The sequence below is a fragment of the Ornithorhynchus anatinus genome, chromosome 5 (genome assembly GCF_004115215.2).
Source record: "Ornithorhynchus anatinus isolate Pmale09 chromosome 5, mOrnAna1.pri.v4, whole genome shotgun sequence".
NCBI classification, from domain to species: Eukaryota; Metazoa; Chordata; class Mammalia; order Monotremata; family Ornithorhynchidae; genus Ornithorhynchus; species Ornithorhynchus anatinus.
Window position 1 is genome coordinate 53,812,376 of NC_041732.1, and position 16,328 is coordinate 53,828,703.

At 45.9% G+C, this 16,328-nt stretch overlaps 1 protein-coding gene and 1 long non-coding RNA gene across 3 annotated transcripts in view; one reads left to right on the forward strand and one right to left on the reverse strand.

Annotated features, from left to right (window-relative positions):
• Nucleotides 1-16,328, reverse strand: part of KLF13 (Kruppel like factor 13) — an 88,222-nt gene that overhangs the window by 67,076 nt on the left and 4,818 nt on the right. The gene's annotated exons all lie outside the window — the stretch shown is intronic.
• LOC114811994 overlaps nucleotides 1-16,328 on the forward strand; it is a 51,758-nt gene that overhangs the window by 32,538 nt on the left and 2,892 nt on the right. Inside the window, exon 1 of one of the 2 annotated variants that reach the window (XR_003759675.2) lies at nucleotides 14,040-14,385. The exons of the other annotated variant lie outside the window; for it this stretch is intronic. This is a non-coding gene — a long non-coding RNA (uncharacterized LOC114811994). Of the gene's footprint in view, nucleotides 1-14,039; nucleotides 14,386-16,328 lie in introns of those variants that run through there. 2 annotated transcript variants of the gene reach the window in all.

A 16,328-nucleotide genomic window follows, 5' to 3' on the forward strand; every position in this document is an offset into this window, starting at 1 on the left:
AGAGAATTCAAAGCAAGTAAACAGGCATCAGTAACATCATTACAGATAGAATTATAGATATGTACACATTATTAATAAAAATAAATAGGGTTATAATTATAAATATGTACATACATATTTAAGTGTTGTGGGGCAGGAACGGGGGTAGAGCAAAAGGAGCGAGTTGGGGCAATGAGGAGGGGAGGGGAAGCATGCAACCCTCCAGAGAATTCAGCACTCTCCTCTAGTATAAGCAACCCAGTATCATAGGTTTTCAAAAAAACAAGGTCTTAAAAGATATCAAGACACGAAGTCTCACTGCAAATTGACTGGTGACACCATTCCAACTTTTAAATTATATCTTAAGCATAGAAATGTGAAGCAAAGATCCTAGCAAATGCTTAAAATTACGCAATTTAGTCTGATTTTTTTTCAATTCCACACCAATTCTTTGGACCCCAATTCCCTATCATTTGTAGGGTTTCACAGTCTCAATCCAGATTAAGGAATATAGATAATCTCTAGGAAACGGTGGACTGGGAATCAAGGTCTGGAATATGACAGCTTCCCTAAGATTCTCATTTATAACCTTTCATGTTACAAATATAAATGGATCCATTGAATGCAAAAAACTGGGAAGCAGCATGGCCTAGTGGAAAGACTGCAGGCCTGGGAGTCAGAGGCTCTAATCACGGCTCTGCGAGTTGTCTGCTGAGTGACAGTGGGCAGGTCACTTGACTTTTCTGTGCCTCAGTTTCCTCAATTGTAAAATGGAGATGCAATACCCGTTCTCTCCCCTACTTAGACTGTGAGCCCCATGTGGGACGGGGACTGTGTCCGAGCTGACTGATTTGTATCTATTACAGTGCTTAGAACAGTGCTTGGCACATAGTAGGCACTTAACTATAAAATAAAATTTAAAAAACTTTTTATCACCCTACCTGTTTCCCAGTGCTGGTTGAATCAAAGCAGCAAACCATTCGGGACTTTTCTGAAGAGGTCACTTAAGGATAGCCTGACTTAAGGCTGCATTGGTTAAGCCAAGTTCCTGGTTAGCAAGTGTTTTTATTTGACAAATGCCAAAAAAAACCCCAAAGAAAAGAAAAAAAACAGATCATTTTTCCAAAAGCATCTTCTTAGGGCTGCCCTATCAACTCTTTCCCATTTCTTTACTGCTTATTGGAGGCTCAGAGAAACTGTTGAATTTGCAAGACCTGTAAAAATACAGGATACGTGTGTCTGACTTTAGCGCCTGTACGTAACTAACCCGCATTGTCTGCTGTCTAACGCGCTACGATAGTGATCTCATGGCTCATGTGATTTGAAGTTAACAAAGGCAGAGCTTGGAACAGACAAAAATGAATCAATAGAGTGAAAACCTAGGAGGGAAAGGGGGAAAAAAACCCTCTAAACTTTTCCTTAATTTGCGCTGAAAATCATTTTGGTTCTGTCAGCAGGATCCAACTTCCAAACAGCTGATCCAAAGTTGTTTGGACTGGAGAGGAAGAGCTGGCCGAGACTGACGTTATAAAACAGAACTAGAAACCACATGTCCTATATAAAGTTCCAGGTTTGTTCAGTTAAGAAGTGCCCTACCCATGGGCTGGACAATAACACAATTCTCGACTTGTACTTGAAAAAGTCAGGGGGTTTTGTGTGTGGTTTTTTTGCGTGGCCTGGAATCCTTTTAAAATTAATGGAGTTGTCATAAAACACTCTCTGCTGAAACTTTCGTTATATTTAAATAGTTGCCAGTGTTTTGTTCAGAAGCCCTGAGAGTTGGTTACCCTCTAGGTCTCTGCATTGCCAGATCCCAGTTGTAAACAAACCAACGTTGCCCTTGAATTACCTTAGACATGAAGAAAGTTCATAAATTTATCCTGCCGAGTGACGGGAAGTTGGTTTCTCAGAGTAATCTCCCCTGGACTTGCGAGAGGAAGGAAAACAAGCTTAGGTGTGTGGATCTGATTTGTATTTTGCTTTTCCCTAGGTCTTACCGTTCACCTACCATTTCCTACTATGTGTCATCCAGGGGTAATATAGCCGTGAACAAGTTAAGAAGACAGTCTCATTTTCTGGGTGGGTCTGGGGAAAATGACTTCTATAAATACCTTTCCCTAGCTATAAATATTTCTGAAAAGTAGCTGTTGCTTAAATCAAGTTAAAAGTGGTGCTGGTCTTGCACTATCATTTAGAAAACTTTTTAATTGGGACCGGAAAAAAAAACACCTGTAAGTTTAATAAACAAGATGAGAGGGTAGGCCACACACCAGAGTTTCTTCTACCGATATTTCAAGAGGCTTAGAGACAAGTTATGTTTACCATTAAATTATAAGAATTTGCCTGGATTTACTGACAATGAAAGTGCTTCAACAGGAAAAGAACACATACTCCGTTGATTGGGGGAAAGCATTTATTTTAGAATAAGATGCCAAAATGTCACAGTTTGGTCAAAGCAACTCGGGATTTTAGACTTACTGAAATTACGTATGATAATGTCCAGGATTTCTAAAAAAAAGTATGTACTACACTTCAGAGTAATGTAAACTCAACCAAACCACCACTACGAAAACGGACATTCACCCCGTTTGTCTCAACTCTCACGGATTCTGTTTGCTGAAAGGGAAGGTGTCTTGCGTATCGGAGAGTTCTTGACAGGCAGGCATGATTATAAGGTGTTAACATTTCTGGAATTAGGCGTCCTGGTTTTTAATGCTCTTTTATTTGGTCACCTCATGACCATAAAAACTCCCAACTCTGGTCCGTGTCCCAAGAGGTAAAAAAGGGTGCTGGAAAACACCAAGACCAGGCCATGACTGGAAGATCCCAAATGGTAAGAGGTTTGGAGGGTGGGGCTGTGGTTAGGAATCCCAACTCTGCAAAAGTTGTTTATTTTTTATTTTGTGCTTTCTTTTTTCACGGAGTTATTTTTTTAAATAGAAAGCTCATGGGATAAAGCTGCAGAAGTGGAAAACTTATAAATAGCTAGGCTGATCACTCTTATTTAAAAAAAAAAACAGGCAACTGATGGTGTGGCTTCTATGTTCGGCGAACCAAATAGCAAAAAAAAAAAATATGCTTTGGGGGAAGATGGGGGGAGGAAGGAGCAGCAAGTAATAACAATTTTGGGTACAGGAGACTCATCCAATTCTTGGAAATTCCTCTGAGGCACCCCAATAATCTCTGTCTCTCTCATACACACATAAACTAGCCAGTGCAAAAAGCAGGGTGGCCTCCTAGAGAAAGCACGGGCTTGGGAGCCAGAGGTCCTGGGTTCTAATCCCAGCTCTGCCACTTGTCTGCTGTGAGACCTGGGGTTAAATCAATCAACCAAACATATTTATTTAGCGCTTAGTGTGCACAGCACTGTACTAAGCGCTTGGGAGAGTACAATATAACAGAGCTGGTAGACACTCCCGCCCGACAGAAGCTTACAGTCTAGAGGACTACAATTTTAACTTTGTTGAATCTCAGTTACCTCATTTATGAAGCAGGGATTAAGACTGTGAGCCCCATGTGGGACAGAGACAGGGTCCAAACCAGTATCTACCCCAGTGCTTGGTACAGTGCCGAGCACATAGTAAGTGCTTAACAAAGAAGATAAAAAATAAAAAGGAGGGGCAGGGGGAGCCCACAAGATCACAGGTAGTTCTGGGATATTTGGATCATTTTTTTTCCAACTTGTCAGGGACTGAGAACAACCAACAATACCCATCCTGCATCGGGGGAAAAATCTGGCATATATTCCTATCATCCTCAGTCAAGGTTACCATTTATAATAATTGTGGTATTTAAGTGCTTACTATGTGCCAGGCACTGTACTAATACTATGTGTCAGGCACTGTACTAAGACCGGGATAGAAACGAGCAAATTGAGTTGGACACAGTCCCTGTCCCATGTGGGGCTCACAGTCTCAATCTACATTTTACTAAGGCACAGAGAAGAGAAGTAACTTGCCTAAAATCACACAGCGGACAAGTGGTGGAGCCGGGATTAGAACCCATGAACTTCTGACTCCCAGGCCCATCCTCTATCCTCTACACTATGCTCAGCTCAACTCCCTCGTTCTGTCACCGTTTATTGCTTCCTTCCTTCTCCCCACCACTTTCTCCCTTTTCTACCTCCTTTTTTCTCTAACCTTCCCACATTATTGAATACCCTAAAATACTACTGAGTCAGTATGAAAGAATAGAAGACATTGGTAGGCAAGACTGGAATCTCTCGTACTGATGTATTACCAAAGGGTCATGGACATTATGCCAAAATGTAAAGTTAAAAGCATAGTTTTTTTCAAAACAAGGACACATTCTTTTACACGACCGGTAGTCGTGAGGTGTCACACAACCCCTCTAGACTGTAAGCTCTTTGTGGGCAGATAACGTGTCCATTACATTATTATTCTGGACAAGCAGCATGGTGCAGTGGAGAAAGCATGGGCCTGGGAGTCACAAGGTCATGGGTGCCAATCCCGGCTCAGCCACTCGTCTGCTTTGTGACCTTGGACAAGTCGCTTCACTTCTCTGTGCCTCAGTTACCTCATCCGTAAAATGGGGATTGAGAATGTGAGTCCCACGTGGGACAGGGACTGTGTTCAACCCGATTTGCTTATACCCATGCCATGCTTTAGTACAGTCCCTGGCAACATAGCCCTTAACAAATACTATAATACTATAGTACTATAGTATTATAATACTATATAGTATATAGTATAATATTATAGTATTATAATACTATAATACTTATACCATACTTTCCCTAGCGCTTAGTACAGAATAAGCACTCAATAAATACGACAGAGATGTACAGGGGAGAAGTTCAGGATGTAAGGGTGGTACATCCCTAAACATTAGGATGGTTAAAGAGGTCACATGGTTCTTCCAAGTTATAATAATAATAGGTATTTTTTCAAAAAGTCAAGTTATCTTATCAAGAAGTTATCTTTTGTCACTATTGGAGACAGAATTCTAAGCTGGTTGGACAAATGATCTGACTCAGTAATGGCCTTACATACCCAAATACTTGTGCTTTTTCATGGTTCTCCAGGACAAATGATTGGTTGGTTTGGTCAGAGGAGTGGCATGTATCAGATTAATTTGCCAATTGCGAGGCAGTATTGAGATGTAATACTAATTATCGTATTTCTTAAGCACTTACTATGCGCCAAGCACTGAACTAAGCCCCGGGATAGATATAAAATAATAAGGTTGGACACAGGGGCAGTGTGGCTTAGTGGATAGAGTGTGGACCTGGGAGTCAGAAGACCCGAGTTCCCACCCTGGGACCTGCCACTTGTCCGCTGCGTGACCTTGGGCGAGTCACTTAACTTCCTCTGTGCCTCGAGGACCTCATTTGAAAAACAGGAATTAGGACTGTGAGTTCCATGTGGGACATGAACTGTGCCCAACCTGAGTAGTTTGTATCCACCCCAGCACTTAGTACAGTGCCGAGCATGTAGTAAGTACTTATAAATACCCTTTAAAAAGGGGGACTCACGTCTAAGGGGATGAATGGGTTGTGATGTATAAGATGTCCTTCTTCCTAAAAAGGAGGACAAAGGAGGATTGTGAAATAAATGTAAAAATTTGGGACCAGGATGTGCCATTGAGTTCTTCCTGACAGAGCTGGGAACAGAAAATATTATGATGGCTCATGAATTTTCAGAGAGGCTGTCTTATTGGCACTTCACATCTTTTCTTCCAGTCCTCCCCTTCCCTCTTAATTAAAGGAAAGGTACAACTTGAAATTTGTCCATGGTGACCCAGTGATACAGTAGATCACGTAGACATGATCCCTGTCCTCAAGGAGCTTCTCTACATGATGCTTTGCACAGAATAAGCGCTCAATAAATCTGATTGAATTGAATGAGTGATGGACTCTTCCAATTATGTCTACCTTTGCCCTAATATAATATTTATGGTTCTTTGCTAATCACAATTTTAATATTTGTTGAACATTTTCCATGTGCATTGTACTAGGTACCGGGAGGGACGCATAACAATCAGGGTGGGCACAGCCCCTGTTCTACATGTGACCCGCAGTCTAAGTAAGAGCAAAAACAGGAACTGAATCCTTATTTTATAGATGAAGAAACTGAGGCACAGAAAAGTTCCTTGCCCAAGATCACACAGCAGGCAAGTGGCAGAGCCAAGATTAGAATCCAGGTCTTCTGACTCCCAGGCCCATCCCGACTAAACCATCCTGCTCCCATGCTGCTTTCTGTATTCACTTTTTCCCTGTCAGTCAATGCTATTTATTGAGCACTGACTGTGTGCAGCGCACTGTACTAAGCACTTGGGAGAGTACAATACAACAGAGTCGGTAGACAGGGTCCCTGCTCACAAGCAGTTTACAGTTTTACGAACTAACATCTCGCAGTGACGACCCACCATCACGTTTAGACCGTTAGCCCCCTGAGGGGCAGGGACTGAATCTTGCTCAACCTTTATCATACTCTTCTCCAGTGCTTAGTGCAGTGCTCTGCACATGGGTACTCAGTAGATCCCATTGAATGAATTAATGAAAGGGTATAATTAGCTAATTATGCTCCAGAGGTGTTAAGTAATCTTCCACCTACAATCATTTGAGCTCACACTTCTCCACTCTAAAGCATTAGTCATCCATTTATTCTTCCCTATTTGCCCTAAATGTTACCCTTTCAGGTGCTGTGACAACGCAAAAGGAAAATATCTAAGAACAAAAGCCCCGAAACCAAACCAACCTAAAATGAATACTGAAAAATGGGGATACCGGACATGACTACAGTAAATGCGATCTTTTGACCAGATGTCCGGGTTCTGGGGAGTAAAGAGAAATGCTATTTAGCATTGTTTGTGAGTTTTGCCTCAGTTTCCGCTAAAAAAACTCCCAAAATATCTTTGACCTGTGCAAAATTAAACACTATATAGGACCAGGTATCAATATTGTGCAAGCTCAAGTCTCCTGACTCTTAACTCCAAGCTCTGTCTCTACATGGTTTCCAAACCAGGGGCAAGAAGAATCAAAGGACCGCAGAACGGAAAGGAATTTCGAGTGGTTCCTCCCTTGCCTCGGAGTAAAAACAAAATCGAACCCTCTGCATACTTTCTCGGTTAGGGATTCTGGTGTCTCTGAACACTTCAGAAAGTTCTTCCTAGTTTCTAAACTAAAGCTCTCAAACCGTCTTTGGTTTGAAACCGACCCTCTTGTTCTGTCCTCACTGAAATAGAGAACAGGTTCTTACAGACTTATGGTCTTTGAGCTATTTAAAGGCTATCGTTAAGTCTACCTAAGCCCTCGCTTGTTCACGCAGTCATATTTATTGAGCGCCTACTGTGTGCAGAGCACTGTATTAAGTGCTTGAAAAATTATATTTGTTAAGCGCTTACTCTTTGCCAAGCACGGGGGTAGATACAAGGTAATCAGGTTGTCCCACCAGGGGCTCACGGTCTTAATCCCCATTTTCCAGATGAGGTAATTGAGGCACAGAAAAGTTAAAAGTGGCTCGCCCAAGGTCACACAGCAGACAAGTGGTGGAGTCAGGATTAGAACCCATGTCCCCTGACTCCCAAACCCGTGCTCTTTCCACTAAGCCACTCTGCTTCTCTAAGCCAGTAAGCCAACCTACCTAAAGCGGAATGTATATCACACAGACAGGCCTAGTGGATTCCGCGTCTCATCTTAACAGAAATATCCACCGTTAGTCACAGATCATCAACTTTTCAGAACCCCGCTTCAGAGACGAATAAACTGCCGGAGCAGCAAAATAAGCCACCACCACTACAAGCAATTCAAATGAAGAAGGTCTCACACAGGAAGCAACACCCTCAACCCACTTCATCTTTGAATGGCAGAATGGGAAGGCAACGGAGGGTCATTTTTTTTCAAACACGGTTCATGGGGGCCGGGTTGTCTCTGTAGAGAACCATTTTGTTCACTGCTCGTTACGGGGTAACCTTATAAATAACATCTGCAAATGTAACGGGATAAATTGAGAAGCTTTTACGGCTCTAGTTGTTCTTCACATTCAAAGACAGAACCGGTGTGAAGTTCACCTCCGGGTGTATGTATGACTAAGAAAGCCAATTAGAGACCTCCAGACCTGGCCCCAGTATGCACACAAAATGGTTGCCCCTTGTTCTGTTTCATGTTTGCAGGGCCTGACGCTGGTTTCTGTTTTGCCACCTTGTCCCTCCTTCCCCGCATAGCTTCCGCTTGGAATTCGGCAAAGGTTTTATCAGAATGTTTAGGATGTTTGGGTTTTTTTTTTTTTATTCTCAATGAATAATCCCCTGCAAACGTAAGGTGCTCTTTGCACCAGGTCAATGCTTTCAGTGCGAAAGGAATGGCCCGGCCTCGGCCATCAGTTGTGGCAATGGAATCCCAGCTCCCCCATCCCATTTTATGGCCATCGTTTCTCGTCGTCCGTCTTCCCCCGATTAGACCGTGAGCCCGTCAAACGGCAGGGACCGTCTCTATCTGTTGCCGACTTGTTCGTTCCAAGCGCTTAGTACAGTGCTCTGCACATAGTACGCGCTCGATACATACCATTGAATGAATAGCCCACCCCCCACCTTTTTTTTCAGGGTATTTGTTAAGCCCTTGCCATTGTGGCAGGCACTGTACTAAGTGCTGAGGTAGATTCAAGTTAATCAGTTGGACACAGTCCCTGTCTCCCATAGGGTTTACAGTCTTAATCCTTATTTTAACAGATGTGGTAACCGAGGCACAGAGAAGTGAAGTGGTTGCCCAAGGTCACCAGCAGTTAAGTGGCAGAAACAGGGCTGAAACCCACGGTCCTTCTGAGTCCCTTAGAGAAAGCAGTGTGGCTCAGTGGAAAGAGCCCGGGCTTGGGAGTCAGAGGTCATGGGTTTCGAATCCCGACTCTGCCCCCTCGTCAGCTGTGTGACTTGCGGGCAAGTCACTTCACTTCTCTGTGCCCTTCAGTTTCCCTCATCTGTAAAATGGGGATGAAGACTGTGAGCCCCACGTGGGACAACCTCATTCCCCTGTATCTCCCCCAGCGCTTAGAACAGTGCTCTGCACGTAGTAAGCGCTTAACAAATACCAACATTATTATTAGCCACCCCTCCCACTTGAACCGGAGGGGGCTCTGGGCCTCAGCCCTAAGCGTTGTGCGCAGCAAGGCCTGAGGTCTCCAGTTCATTCAGTCGTATTTGTTGAGCGCTTACTGTGGGCAGAGCACCGTACTAAGATCTGCCCATCCCGGCTACATGGGAGGGATGACCACTCTCTGGGCTTCATAGCGTGGCTCAGTGGAAAGAGCCCGGGCTTTGGAGTCAGAGGTCATGGGTTCGAATCCCAGCTCGGCCACTTGTCAGCTGTGTGACTTTGGGCAAGTCACTTCACTTCTCGATGCCTCAGTTCCCTCATCTGTAAAATGGGGATGAAGACTGTGAGCCCCACGTGGGACAACCCGACTCCCCTGTCTACCCCAGCGCTAAGAACAGTGCTCGGCACATAGTAAGCGCTTAACAAATACCAACATCATCGTATCACGCAGGGTAAGAAGTGAGAGTTGAGATCCCAGGCCGGTTGCGTAGGGCCAGGAACTCAGAAAGGTCTTGGGAACCTAGGCAAAGCAAAATCAAGAGACCAAAGTCCGATTCTACCATAGAGAATGGAAGAGAACGAGGCCTTGGGTAGCCCAGGAGAGATGAGGCTCAGGCAGCAGCTCCTGGGGTCCAAGGCCTAGTGGCTACAGCTCGGGCCTGGGAGTCACAAGGACCTGGGTTCTAAACCCAACTCCACCACCTGCCTGCTGTGTGAACTGGGGCACATCACTTTATTTTTCTGTGCCTCAGTTTCCTCATCGGCAAAATGGGGATCGAGACTGTGAACGTCAGGTGGGACAGGGACTGTGTCCAACCTGATTAGCTTGTATCTACCCCAGTGCTTAGTTCAGTGCTTGACATGTAGCGCTAAGTATCATTATTATTATGGCTAATGATAATAATAAAAAGTCTGGGCATCATTACGTTGAGCCAGTGCTCGGCATTGTCTGTAAAGAATGCGAGGTGGGCGAGGGTAAGGAGGAGAGAGAAGAGCAAGGTTCCCGAACCATGGTGAGGGAGCATTCATTCATTCCTTCAGTCGTATTTATTGAGTGCCTACTGTGTGCAGAGCACTGTACTAAGCACTTGGGAGAGTCTAATACAACAATGATAATAATGTTGGTATTTGTTAAGCACTTACTATGTGCAGAGCACTGTTCTAAGCGCTGGGGGAGATACAGGGTCATCAGGTTGTCCCACGTGAGGCTCACAGTTAACCCCCATTTTACAGATGAGGGAACTGAGGCACCGAGAGGTTAAGTGACTTGCCCACAGTCACACAGCTGACGAGTGGCAGAGCTGGGATTCGAACCCATGACCTCTGACTCCAAAGCCCGGGCTCTTTCCACTAAGCCACGCTGCTTCAATAAACAGACACGTTCCCTGCCCGCAACGAGCTTACAGTCTAGAGCATCCCAAGTGGGCAGTGGAACTGGGTTCAAGGAACCTGACTCGAAAAATTCCCTCCATCTCCCATACACAAAGCAGAAAGCCCAATACGGAGGAAATCGAGATTTTGCTCTGTGTTTTCCTAAGATTCTCATTACAGTGATTGTTTTTTTAAATACTCCACACTCTGAGTTCTATGTGGGATGAGAGCGTGTCTACCAACTCTACTGTATCTGCCCAAGCGCTCACGTGCGGTGCTCGGCCCACAGTAAGCGTTCAGAAGATACCATCGATCGATTAGTGTTCTTCCTAATGCAGTAGGCAGCGCTCCATTCGCGTTATCTGAAAGTCCTGAGTTTGAGCTTCAGAAGGGGTAGATGACAAACCCTTGACTTCAGAGCTGAGCCACCCATGTGCGCACTGAAGAGGAGTTGCCCAAAGTCCAATCTGTAAAAAAAATGCAATTGCAAATTTTCCCTCTAGACTGTAAATTGACTGTGGGCCGGGTATGAGTCTAGCAACTTTGTTATAATACTCTCCCAAGTGCTTAGTACAGTGCTTTGCACTCAGTAAGTACTCAATAAATAGTTGATTGATTGATAAGATGAATACACTGTTATCTGGGCTTAGCAGAAATGTTTCTGTTCCCTTGACAAATATTTACTTCAAAAAATGAAGGAAACCACCAATTTGGGAGTGACCTATTTTATGAGTCGGATCAAGGCTCGACCTCAGAGGGTTAATAATACTGTTGGTATTCGTTAAGCGCTTACTACATGCCGAGCACCGTTCTAAGCGCTGGGGGAGATACAGGGTCATCAGGTTGTCCCACGTGAGGCTCACAGTTAATCCCCATTTTACAGATGAGGGAACTGAGGCACAGAGAAGTGAAGTGACTTGTCCACGGTCACACGGCTGACGGGTGGCAGAGCCGGGAGTCGAACCCGTGACCTCTGACTCCGAAGCCCAGGCTCTTTCCACTGAGCCACGCTGCTTCCCCACAGGAGCTTGGCACTGAATAGCTTAGCTGAAATGGGCTCCATTTGTCATTTGTATTTACTGAGTGCTTATTGTGTGCAGAGCACTGTAATAAGTCAGCCAATCAATCAATCATTTATTGAGCACTTACCGGATCACTGTCACCCTCTGCTCCCCCTCAACCTCCCCTTCACCTCTCCTCAGCTAAGCCCTCTTTTCCCCTCTTTCCCTCTGCTCCTCCCTCTCCCTTCCCCTCCGCACTGTGCTCGTCCGCTCAACTGTATATATTTTCATCACCCTATTTATTTTGTTCATGAGATGTACATCGCCTTGATTCTATTTATTGCCGTTGTTTTAATGAGACGTTCATCCCCTCGATTCTATTTATTGCTATCGTTCTCGTCTGTCCGTCTCCCCGGATTAGACCGTCAGCCCGTCAGAGGGCAGGGACTGTCTCTATTACCGATTTGTCCTTTCCAAGCGCTCAGTACAGTGCTCTGCACATAGTAAGCGCTCAATAAATACTATTGAATGAATACTAAGCGTTCGGGGGAGTACAATAGAACAGATTCCCTGCCCACAGTGAGCTTGCAGCCTAGAGGGGAGAGTACAGGGGAGCCTCGCTTTTGAAGGCTGGAAGAAGGGAAGACAAGGAACTGAAGAAAGGGGGTGCCAAGGACTCCAACCACTTTGGAGGATGCCCCCCCCCCCCCGCCCTCAGCCTTATTCAACCCTCATCCTCTTTCCATTCACCCACCCATCACCTCCCCATAAAGGGAAAAAGGAGAGACAACATTTTCATTGAAATTTCGCTGGGTATGATGAGGAGGAAGAGGAAAAAGGGGCAGGAGGGCCCTTTCGCTAACTGATTTAGCCTAGAACTTGCAAAGGTTTTTACACCGGTCCTGGGAGACGTGGGAATAGAAGAGCGGTAGCCATCACACTTTGGGAATCCGCAAAAGGCGGTAGGATCGAGCCAAGAGGAAGGTCAGACAGTCCTACTTCAGGAAGGAAAGCAGCACGGCCTAGTGGATAGAGCAGAAGGACCTGTGTACTAATCCCGGCTCCGCCTCTTGTCTGCTGGGTGACCGTGGGCAAGTCACTTCATCTCTCTGGGCCCACCGTTACCTCATCTGTAAAATGGGGATTAAGACTGTGAGCCTCACGTGGGACAGGGACCGCGTCCAGCCCGATTTGCTTGTTTCCATTCAGTTGTATTTACTGAACGCTTACTGTGTGCCGAGCGCTTGGGAGAGCACAACAATGAGCAGGCACATTCCCTGCCCACCACGAGCTTTTGGGATCCACCCCGGTGCTTAGCGCCATGCGTTGCACACAGTAAGCGCTTAACAAATACAATTATAATTATTGTTGTTATCACTATTATCATTAAGATGTCAGCCTCTCTGCTTCTTGATGTTGAAAGGTTGGAATTGGGTTTGGAGCAGAATAGGGTAAACAAGCCATAGTTTCCAGGCAGTTACATGTTTGTTTTCTTTCTTGTCTTGCCACGCAGCACTGCAAACTATTTGGGAACTGGGTCTTGGATTGGTCACGATAAGGGAGCCGGAGGAGAAAGGTTTTGGCTCTGGTGGGCAGAAGGAAAAGCCGAGAACCGAGCTGTACTGAAAACAATTCTTTTGAGGGAACAAATAGGTAGGAATGTATTCAGAGTGTCTTTGCCAAGAAAGACAGCATGTCCATTCCACTGGTGGGAAGCCAAGCTCCCCATCATCGATTTGGACAAGGGAGCCGCGTGTGATGAAGTCAAAATACTGGCTGTTCAATGCTAGAATGTCAGAGTTACAAGAGGCCGGCCCTGCAGGGAGCAGCCTGAATCTTGCGGATGGACTGAACAAAGAGGGAAGCAGAGATCTCTGATGTCTTTCTGTGCTTCAACCATCGAATCGTGCATTTTTTTTCTCGCCTCCCATGTGTATGGGCTTGCTCAACCATTTTAGAAGAGTAGCCGGGCCCTTTAAATGACCTTAAAACCGAATTAGTCTCACAGGGAAATTTAGCCAAAGCCCCGGCAGGGGTAGCCGTAGGTGGAGTCCTACTTTTTCTGTAGGTCGGAGAGGGCGCAGGGAAGTTCACAGGCGTCGCAAAGGAAAATGCCTCTCTCTGGGAAGCAGCGTGGCTCAGTGGAAAGAGCACGGGTTTGGGAGTCAGAGGTCGTGGGTTCTAATCCCGGCTCCGCCATCTGTCAGCTGTGTGACTTTGGGCAGGTCACTTAACTTCTCTGTGCCTCAGTGACCTCATCTGTAAAATGGGGATTGACTGTGAGCCCCACATGGGACAACCTTGTATCCCCCCAAGCGCTTAGAACAGTGCTTTGCACATAGTACGCGTTAACAAATGCCATCATCATGATTATTATTATTATCCCACTGAGTTGGAACGTATGTGCCACAAATAGTATTGATGGTATTTAAGGGCTTACTATGTGCCAAGCACTGTTCTAAGCGCTGGGGGAGATACAAGGTAATCAGGTTGTCCCACGTGGGGCTCACGGTCTTAATCCCCATTTTACAGAGGCACAGAGAAGTGAAGTGACTTGCCCAAAGTCACACAGCTGACAAGTGGCGGAGCTGGGATTAGAACCCACTACCTCTGACCCCCAAGCCCGGGCTCGTTCCACTAAGCCACGCTGCTTCTCAAGCTAATTCATATTCAGATTTATGGAAAGCTCAGCGTTTCACACCACAAGCAGGTGTCAGAAGAGAGTATTACTGGAAAGGGAATTGCCCTCTTTGGCAGACATGAATTTATCAAATTTTCACAAGACCGAATTGGGGCATGACGAATGGAGGTCGGCCAATGAAAGCTCAATCTTTCTTCGCTGCAATCTTTAGGTTAAGTTTCCACCCAAAGGTATTTCGAGGATAAGAAGAGATAGCCCATGAAGTTCCACGGGGGCAGAGGACTCGTCTACCAACTCCGTTACACTGTACTCTCCCACCAGTTTAGTACGGTGCTCTGCACACAGTAAGTGCTCAAAAATACAACTGATGGATTCATTTGATTTTTCTACTTGCTGCTGTATTCTCCGTGTCTTGGCACAATGTATCTAAGGCTTGAAGGTGTAATGTCACTTACGTTGTTCTGGTGTTCTGCACATAGTAAGCGCTTGACAAATACCAACATTATTAGTAGTAGTAGTATCGTGTGAGCTCGGCGGTCTCGGCTGTCACCTGAGCCAAGCAGTTTTAAATGGAGGAGGTAAAGATTGGAGGCGCAAATACTCCGCCCGATCAAACCAAGCCCCGGGATGCTGACAGAGGCCAATCCACACCACGTGGAGGAGGAGGTTTAGGCATCTGCTTTTAGTGGGCATCCCTGAGCGTAAGCAATAACAGTTCAGGGGCACGATCAGGGCCCTTTCTCTACAACCTGCCTTCCCACCTCTCAGAGGTCCTAAAGTGAGGGAAAGCGGAGACGCGGTTTACTCTGTTTCCCCTGATCTATTTTAATGTCTGTCTCCCCCCATAGACTGTAAGTTACTTTTCAAAATGGTATTTGATGAGCATTTACAATGTACCAGGCGCTGTGCTAAGCGCTGGGGTAGATATTAATCAGGTCAGATACCGTCCCTTGTCCCTCATAGGGCTCCGAGTCTTAATCCCCATTTTACAGACGAGGGAACTGAGGCACAGAGAAGCGACTCGGCCAAGGTCACGCAGCAGAGGAGGAGCGGGGCCGGGATAAGAACCCAGGTCCGTGTTCTATCCACAAGGCCGCGCTGCTACTCGTGGACAGGGAATCGCGTCGACAGACTCTTCCGTACCGTGGTTTCCCAAACACTTAGGAGAGTCTTCTCTGCACGCAGTAAGCGCTCAATAAATTCCCATGACTGATTGCGGCTAAGATATCCGGGCCCAGGCAGACCCGTCTGGGTTTTGTCACTAACAGGTCTGACTCCACCCGTGAGCTGTGGGTTGATGAGTCGGCCCGGCGCCCAGGTGGGACTCGGCTTTGTGGGCATTTGTGGTTCCAACCGCGTTGAGCGAGCAGAAAAACCAACGAGCAGCGGGTCAGTCCTAGATGAGACGGGGCCAACCAGATCTTAAGCGGTAGGATGAGTACGTTGGCCCGCCTCCCGGGTCCATCTCCTCCCTTCCTTTGAATCTGTGAAGTACATAAATATCTTCAGGCACCTTCTGGCATCGTCGTAGCTTGTGACAGCCCTGTTTTCTGAGAAAAGTGATTCAGGGACTTTCGCTAAGTAGGCTGCTAGGTGGGGATTCTAGGGGGTGGAGCTTCCTCAGGTGGGGCAAGAATTCAAAAGAGGGATGAGGCCAAAGAGGAAAAATATGCCACAGATTGGAGCTTTTTTTGGACCCCTAAGGTCCCGGAACTGTTGACCTTCAGGCTGAGAGGATGGATGGAGATGGGTCAGGGGGAGAGACGGAGATTCCTCAAAAACGCTGGACCTTTAGAAGAGAGTTGGGAGGCCAAAAAGAAGATCAGACAGGCGACTCTGTCTCCATTTAGCCTGTGCCTGGTCTAAGGTGCTTGTTCTTGGGCTGTGACTGCTGAGGTTAATGAGCAGCTGCTCTGTGTTTTTCATCTTCCCTATTAGCAGCAGAACCAGAACTCTGGTTTCCCTACTTTTCCCATGAGGGGGGCAAAAAATACAAAACAAACAAACAAAAAAGCCACCCTGGTGTAATAATAGCTGTGTTTCCTTAAAGGGAGGGTCATTTCGCTGCAGATTTTAGGGCCAGATGGAAAGTCCCGGTGGAGTGTCTGGATCTGTTTGATGGCCCCAGAGAATTTGAGGGATTAACAAAGAACTTGGTGGATCTGCTTCTAACAGGGCTCAGTGTGGATTTTTTCGAGAGGAAAGCTCAGCTAGTTGGTTGAGCAGGTTCCAGGAAAGTGGAAAAGCTGTCCTCCCCTTTTCAGTCAATCAATTGTATTTATTGAGC